Genomic DNA, 8042 nt, shown 5'->3' with positions numbered 1-8042 from the left:
GAGGGAATGGGGTCTTTCAAGCAGTCACACTTCAACTGTGAAACTCCCTTGTCCTTATGGTGTATTGACACTATTGAAACTTTTCAAAACCAGTCTAATGTTAGAAGAGCTTTTAGGTAAACTGTTATTCTTCTTCTTATCATTATTATATTTTTATTAATTATATTTTTATTATGATGTTGATTTGGGTGACAATTTTTGATAAATATTATATGTTACTTTTTTAAACATATTAACCATCCCTATGCTTAAAAAACTTTTAAAAATAAAAATGGTCTTTTAAACTTGTGCATTGTTTGACTTTTAAAATTTTTGTATCAGGTGTAAAACGACTTTTTAAATAAAGTTGTTTTTAATGTGAGCAGCTCCTATTGGCTCGTTTAAAAAGAGGGAGGAGCAGATTGCACCGCCTAGCGTCTAGTCTTCGCGGTCTTTCGTCTGTTGCGCCTTTTCTCTCCCTGGTGTTTAAGAACGTGGAGGACAAAAGGATACCAAAGAATCGAAAACTATGACAAAGGTAAATACTTAAAGTTTGATACGTTTTCATCAATGGTTATTTTAGTAACTTTCTATAGTCGTCCTAAACGGTATAAGGGGGAGAAGCATAACATCTTTAGCTAGCAGGTAGAACTGGGTTAATTTACTGCATTGTCTTTGGCAAACATAATTTAAAGTTAATTACAAAACTCTTACTGCCTATATTCTACTCAATAAAGTTCATCTTATCTTATTCTGTTTTCATTGCACCATTCTCTCTATACAGTTTTTGAATTTACACACTATAACGTACACGGCAGTTTTTTTCTGTGCTTCTGCAACTGTTTCTTGGGTTTTCCTATAAGGTTTTTGTAATTAATTAAAAAAAATTATATTATTTTTTTGGCTTTAGTGGATTCCTGCTCAGCTAACTCGGCCATTGACAACTGGCACTACCCAGTAAACAAAATGGCTGAACAGTATCTTAAATGTCTGAACATGAGCTAGTCATACCATGTTACGTAATATTCATGTGCAGTGTAGCAAGGTGATTGTTTAAATTACAGGAGTAGATGCCTGCAGCTGAAACGGTTTTCTGATCTGAATACGGTAATGTTACCAGATATGCATTGTACTATGGGAAAACGGTGGTGGATCAGTGTGTAAAAAGCCCCCAAAAGAAACACACAGCGTCTTTAGCTCAAACACTGTCTGATCACTCTCTTAGATACTGTGCTGTTCCATCTAGCTATTGGTTACTGAGAAATGTTAGGTCATTAATTAATTAAGAGAGTGCAGCTGTTCAGATCAGATGGTGAAGTAGGAAAATGCAGAACATGTTATTATAGCTGAATGCTGTGTAAAATACTAGTAATAAATCTAACTCCCATTTATGGCTTTTACTACTGTGGGGCTAAATAAAAAATTACAGACATAATGAAATCTGCTACAATTACAAAGCTAAAGTTTAAAACAATTATTATATATTAAGCATTTTTTTGCTCTTTTTTTTTTTAAATTCTTTTTGCTAATAATGGACTCAATTTTATTATCAACTTCAAAGACCTATTAAACTTTTAAACCATTAAATCCAGGAAATTAGATGCCCGTAAATGTACGAGACCCTCTTTATGGCTAGTATCCCCAAATATTTAATAATCCTTTCTAAAAGTACACAAATTTTGTTCTTTTCAATTAAATATTGCATGTTCAATGTATTCTTGAGCAGGTAAAAATTCCACTAAATTAGTTTTTGCATATTTTTAAGTATAATCAAATTTTTATAGTTTGCGAGTACTTTTAATTTGGAGATTTTGCCACTTGATTTGAAGTTTGGATAGTGCTTTATAGTAATTTGTAAATGTTTTGAACTCATCTGGCTTCTTAATAATTTAATAAAAAATTAACAAGCCATGTAATAATTAGAAAACCACTAGGGACCACTTATAAAAAAGTAATTCCTTTTTTACTTAAAGGAATTTAGGATTTATGTCTGTCAAGTCATTTGTTCTGGCATAAGTCACCATTTTGATATATCTTCCTGTGACTTTAAAGTCTGTCAGTTAGTTAGATACATTTTTGCACTGCTAGTGTTTGCTGCTTGAATTAGTCAGTTTATCATATAAACACATGCAGTGCCTTTCAAACTTTTAATTACACTGTTCATTTTGTGCATTAGTAAGAGAATCTTTTATATTGAATTATCCTGGGAAAAAACAAAAATGTTTGTATTTTCTCATGCACTTTCTTTCATTTCCTTATCACGTTTAGATTCTTCAAGATCACAAGCACCATCTTTGACATGTAAGTAACTTTCATATTATTTGTATTACTTATTATTATCATTATTATTATTATTATTATTATTATTATTGAAAAGTGATGGTCTTTGGGGCATCCTTTTTTTTTTTTACTGGTATTAAGTATATATATTTATTTAGGCACAGGAGGCAATGATCTATTTTAAAATTTAACATTTATTTAATTTTCATCTTTTATGCTAACAATAATCCCAACAGTGTTCTCTTCACTTGTCCCACAACTCTGACAGTTTTGGTCCTCTGCTCTCCTCACAATTGGCTGATTTCCATCTGAGCTGCTACTGTCAACTGCATTAAACTGATTTGACATTGCCTTGTTATTCTAATCTTTATCTGCGTTTTGGACTCCAAACATTCACACCTGCTGTTAGTAACCAGAGCTCACAAGAGTGTAAGGTGTGTAGTTCAATAAAGTGATCGATGTGTTCACTAGCTGATTTCAATAAACCGGTAACTTATCAAATCCATATTTTATAGGAAGTACATTACTGATAAAAGTGGTAATAAACACGGTAACCAATAAAAATTTAAATTTCCTGTTATAAAAAAAAATACTGCTGTGAGCTCGGTTTTCTAACACCAGGTGTGAACATCTACAGTCTTTAAGCGCTGGTAAAGATTTAAAAATAAAAGCATTCAATAACATAACATTAAACACTAAATTAGTTTGATGGTGTTGACTGCAGCAGCTCAATGTTAATCAGCTGATGGTGATGGAAGCAGATGAGCGTTTTTCATCATGGTTGTTAGTGATGTGTTGGTCAAAACGAAACGGCTCTTTGAAGTGAACGACACAAGCGTGTGTTTTTTCTCTCTCTCTCACCCTCTCTCTCGCACTTTTTTCCGCTTCACTCTGCACGCAAGCCTTGTGCTTTGCGCTGGGAAGAGGGGGGAGGGGCGGTTGTTACACACGCAGTAGCACAGTAACAGAGCAGGAGGGAGAGAGAGAGAAAGAGCCAGGGACAACAACGTCACATTAGAAAGGTATAGTAATCATCCACAACTATTTTCAATTGCGGATGATAAAGGATTCAGAAAGTTTATTCATGCAGGCCCATATGACAGAGAATGTGCATCTTCTGTTTGTTTTCATATTATAATTTATATTTAATTGTGTTGTGGTTTGCAGTGTTTTGTGTTGTTTCACTTTAAATTTGTTTAAAAGGAAAAAGCTGAAAATTTAAATAGTTAAAAGTTGAAATGTAAATAGTTGTTTTTTTGTATTATATGATTTATTTATTAAATTTTATGTGGAGAGAATAAATAAAAGTATATTTACGGTGCCCGCTAGAGACAAAGCACGTACAAACCCCAAAACACGTAAAAACTCCATAGCACGTACAAACTCCAAAGCACGTACAAAACACAACAGAAGTGCTCCAGGATGCTAGGCACAGTGTTGAGATTTTGTTACCTAGTGGCTACACAAGCCAGGAAGTACCAACGACCGGATTTGGTGTGTGGTAGTAACAGGTAAATGAACAGTTTTTGGAATTTTTTATGAATATATGAGTACTTGTGTATAAATACACAAACAATACACATATGATTTCAATTGTGTAAATTAAGTGATCTAGATAGCTCTGTTTTGGAAGTTCAGTTGACGCTAGAAATGGGTTTTGGAGTTTGTACATGCTTTGTCTCTAGGGGCCACCATATATAAATAAAACCACGTTTCTTTTTTTACATTAGTAATTCCTTTTGTTCATAATTTTATATTGTTGTTAATAATAAATTAATTAAAGCAACAAAACAACCTGAAGAGCCGGTTGGGAGCCGAAAGAGCCGGCTTTCTAAAAAGAGACGAAAATCCCATCACTAGTTGTGTAATATGCTGGTATTGATATGATCAAAAATGAACTGAGTTGTTTCGTATTCTATAGAAATTGTACATCTAATTAATAACAAGGCTTTCTGCTGATGTTATTAATTAAAAATTTATTGTTTTATTTTTAAGCAACAACTTTTTAGCATGCAATCAGTCCATGCTGTACAGGACAGATTTGTAAACTGTGCATACAAAAATAGACTATTTTACAAAATTGCTCTTTCAACAAATGTAAATCACAGCAGGTTTTTTTGTTGTAGGTGCACTGTCACAACTAGAAATGTGGGGGGAAGTCCTCAAAGTTGAAGGCAGAACAGGAAAATACATGGAAATAACAATTTTCCTTTAAATGGTAAATGGCCTGCATTTGTATAGCGCTTTTTTAGTCCCTAAGGACCCCAAAGCGCTTCACACTACATTCAGTCATTCACCCATTCACACACACAATCACACACTGGCGATGGCAAGCTACATTGTAGCCACAGCTGCCCTGGGGCGCACTGACAGAGCACATCAGTAAAGGTCGATCTGGATACTTGATAACTGTTGGTATAGGTATGACATGAATTTGAATCTCCATTATCACAGGTTTTAATTGGGAGGGAACATGCAGATATACAGGAGGACTATAAACAGCAATTCCTGTTTTAGAAAATACCAACAACACTGTTAATTTATCACTTGCTGGTCTATAGACTTTACAGTGTGGATGGATGGAAAATCCATCTGGCTCCACTCTGGCTGAATTGGTGCTACAAACAACTCTGCGCTCGGCTTTCCTGGCTGTGTGTGGATTTATACTTACACATCCAAATTTTGACCCTATTTTTCTTCCTTTCAGCTGATTGGTCAATTTCATGTCAATCACCAATTAAACAATCCAATCAGAGAACATCTCCAGAAGTTGATTCTGTTCATCTGGACGTAGCATTTTCAGTGGGAGAAAATGCTGCAAGCGCTACGTCCAGATGAACAGAATCAACTTTTGGAGATTTACTTACCTGGATGATTGAGCATGCATCAAGACAATCAGAGAACAGATAGGTTTGGCTGTTGGAGGGCTGCATTACGGAGCTTCAGGTCCTGGAAGAATAAATTCCCTTTTACATACCAGACCAGCATTTTTCTTCATTAGCACGAAGGAAAACAGTCTGTGCGTGTCAGAGTTCTGTGGTTTTTGTGTCACAGGGCTTATAATATGTGTAAAAATCTGGCCAGGGACCGTCACATCACACTGCTATCATATTTTTCTGTTGCTATCATGTTTCTTTTGTGAGATGTTGTTACTTTTATGACAGATGTAACGAGAAATCTTCCAGAAAGTTAAATTTTTTATTCTAATCAAATATTTGATTCTGATAACAGATAAAGATTTTTTTTTTTACTTTTGTTCTGCTATTTCATAGTTTATACAAATTTTGGCCAATTCCTATTTATTTTAACCCTTTAGCCTCCAAAAAGTCGCCAGCGACAGGTTTTTCCAAACCTGTCTCGTCAAACCTGAGCTCTGCCAGGGGCCCAACACGCCTGGACTTTTAGAAGAAAAGAGATGTCCGAAAATAAACCACAGGGTCAAATACTTAATTTTGTTCAGTGTTTTAGAGTTATTAATTTGAATTGACTAATTTAAATATTTTATTCATGTACATTTTGATTGCCTTTAGTAAAAATGGCAACATTTCAATTTCTTTTTTCTTTCTGTTATTAATCCTTGATTACATTCATATAGTATACAGTAGAGGAAAAAACCTACCAGACCTACCAGTTATCCTGCGTAACATTATTGGGGATAAAGGGTTAAGGAAGCGCAATAAATTTTTTTTAGTTTAGCTTGTGTTTACTACCATTTTTTTTTTTTTATCACCACACAGTAAACATTAAGTAATATGTAAAGCGTCCATTTATCCTCCATTCCGGTCCATTATCTTAAGCTTAGGCTGCTGCCCCTCGACCCAATCCGGTACTAAGTAGAGAGGCCCAGACTTCGCTCTCTCCAGGCACTTGGCCCAGCTCTTCCGGGGGAATCCCAAGGCATTCCCAGGCCAGCCGAAAAACATAGTCCCTCCAGCATGTCCTGGGTGTTCTGGGTCTCTTCCTGGTGGGACGTGCCCAAAACACCTCACCAGGGAGGCATCCTAACCAGATGCCAGTATCTAATCTGTCCTTTTTGTATGTTCCCCTCAGGTTGCCATGGTAGCAGATACAGGGGAAACAAGTGTAGACGATGCCACAAGAAGGATGATGAAATTCCTCATATCACCCGAGCTGGCTGTGGAGTACAACATGCTTGGCCGACATGGGGGAAAAAAGTTCAGAGATTTGCGTCTTTTTAATGTTGTGTATGGTAAGTTAGTTTCACTTGAGAAATTTGAACTTTAGAAAACTAAACTTTTTTAATAAAGTGTTTGAAAGTGTAACTGAGATTGGTTATCATGCAATTTGTATTTTTTGAGGCAATAAAGTGAAATAAACATTGTTCTTTGCAAATCATCACCAAATGAAGTAAGCTAAGATTAACTTTACTTTGGCTTGCCCATTTTTCTTCTTCTTCATTTGCAGAGGCACTGAAGAATTATTTAACATCAAAAGTCAACTTGCAAGAAGCAGAGAAGGCTCTGTCCAAGTGGTTCAGTGGAGCTAAAGACAGAGGAGGACCGAGGGCTGCAAGGGTACAAAATAGACTTACGGCTCTGTAAAAAAACAAACCCTGCTGATTCAAGATAAGCTTTTGAGTTTTCCATCTGACTTTTTCCCCATGTTGCTACAGTTCCAAATATCTAAGGAATTTTGCTGTAGTTCGACATTTCTAGTTTTTAAACGTTTACGCACTTTGGAATACAGTTACGTAAAATCACAGTTGTTGGACAAAATAAATGTGAAAAATGTTGTTTTGTGTACCCTCGTGATTTTTGAAATGGTTTTATTTACAAACTAGATTTTGTTTGCGGTCAGCTTTAATATATTTGGTGTCTTTGTGTCACAGAACCCGTATTAGCCGTCTGAAAAATTGATTTTGTGACTGTTTTACTACATGGGGCCCACTCAGTGCCAGAACTTAGTCAATTCAAACTAGAAATAAGATGCAAATACAGAACCCACTGCTAATGCCATTCCAACTTTTTAGCTCATGTTTTCCTCATGTTGTACCCACTAAGAACTTGAAAAATGGGGCCTAGGTGGGTTTCAGTGTACTTTGCCCAGTTGGGGTCCATTTAGTTCCCAGATTTTACCTATATAACACCGAGATGGGCTTATAAAATGGGGCCATTATGGAACCCGCGGACAATCCCACTTAAAACCCACTTTTTAGCCTATGTGGTACTCACATGGTACCCACAAAACAACTTGAAAGGTGGGGCCCGGGTGGGTTTCTTTGTACTTTGCCCAGTTGGGGTCCATTTAGTTCCCAGATTTTACCAATATAACACCGAGATGGGCTTACAAAATGGGCCATTATGGAACCCGCGGACAATCCCACTTAAAACCCACTTTTTAGCCTATGTGGTACTCACATGGTACCCACAAAACAACTTGAAAGGTGGGGCCTGGGTGGGTTTCTGTGTACTTTGCCTAGTTGGGGCCCATTTAGTTCCCAGATTTTACCAATATAACACCGAGATGGGCTTATAAAATGGGGCCATTACGGAACCCGCGGACAATCCCACTTAAAACCCACTTTTTAGCCTATGTGGTAACCACATGGTACCCACAAAAACTTGAAAGATGGGGCCTAGGTGGGTTTCTGTGTACTTTGCCCAGTTGGGGTCCATCTAGTTCTCAGATTTTACCAATATAACACCGAGATGGGCTTATAAAATGGGGCCATTATGGAACCCGCGGACAATCCCACTTAAAACCCACTTTTTAGCCTATGTGGTGCCCACATGGTACCCACAAAAAACTTGAAAGATGAGGCC

The 8042-nt window shown here is 36.4% G+C and overlaps 1 long non-coding RNA gene across 1 annotated transcript; it reads left to right on the top strand.

Annotated features, from left to right (window-relative positions):
* Nucleotides 1-349: 349 nt before the first annotated feature.
* Nucleotides 350-7579, top strand: LOC146656564 (uncharacterized). Its single transcript, XR_014913897.1, has 4 exons — nt 350-517; nt 2248-2280; nt 6310-6469; nt 6685-7579. It is a non-coding gene; the product is annotated as an uncharacterized LOC146656564 (long non-coding RNA).
* Nucleotides 7580-8042: the final 463 nt, after the last annotated feature.

Source organism: Rhamphochromis longiceps, linkage group LG12 (assembly GCF_057381845.1).
Source record: "Rhamphochromis longiceps isolate RC_006_pf linkage group LG12, R_longiceps_female_GT1.1, whole genome shotgun sequence".
In the NCBI taxonomy this organism is placed as follows: Eukaryota; Metazoa; Chordata; class Actinopteri; order Cichliformes; family Cichlidae; genus Rhamphochromis; species Rhamphochromis longiceps.
The sequence above is the reverse complement of the archived record's forward strand: the minus strand, read 5'-3'. Positions and strand labels throughout refer to the sequence as shown.